This window comes from Penaeus monodon, chromosome 23, assembly GCF_015228065.2.
Source record: "Penaeus monodon isolate SGIC_2016 chromosome 23, NSTDA_Pmon_1, whole genome shotgun sequence".
In the NCBI taxonomy this organism is placed as follows: domain Eukaryota; kingdom Metazoa; phylum Arthropoda; class Malacostraca; order Decapoda; family Penaeidae; genus Penaeus; species Penaeus monodon.
The window spans coordinates 17,517,832-17,518,034 of NC_051408.1; positions in this window are offsets into that span (position 1 = coordinate 17,517,832).

The window sequence follows — 203 nt, forward strand, 5'->3', positions numbered from 1 at the left end:
ATGCTGCAGTTTATTTGGATGTTACTTTGTTTTTAGTAATTCTTAGTAAATCTTAGTGATTCTTAGTAAATCATTTCTACTGCTACTGCTACTATCATCACAATGTTACTTTTTGCATACTATATTACACGCTGCCACACACTTTGTCACACACAAAGGTAATGTTGTTATATTTTTATTTATGGTAGTGTATTAGCACATGT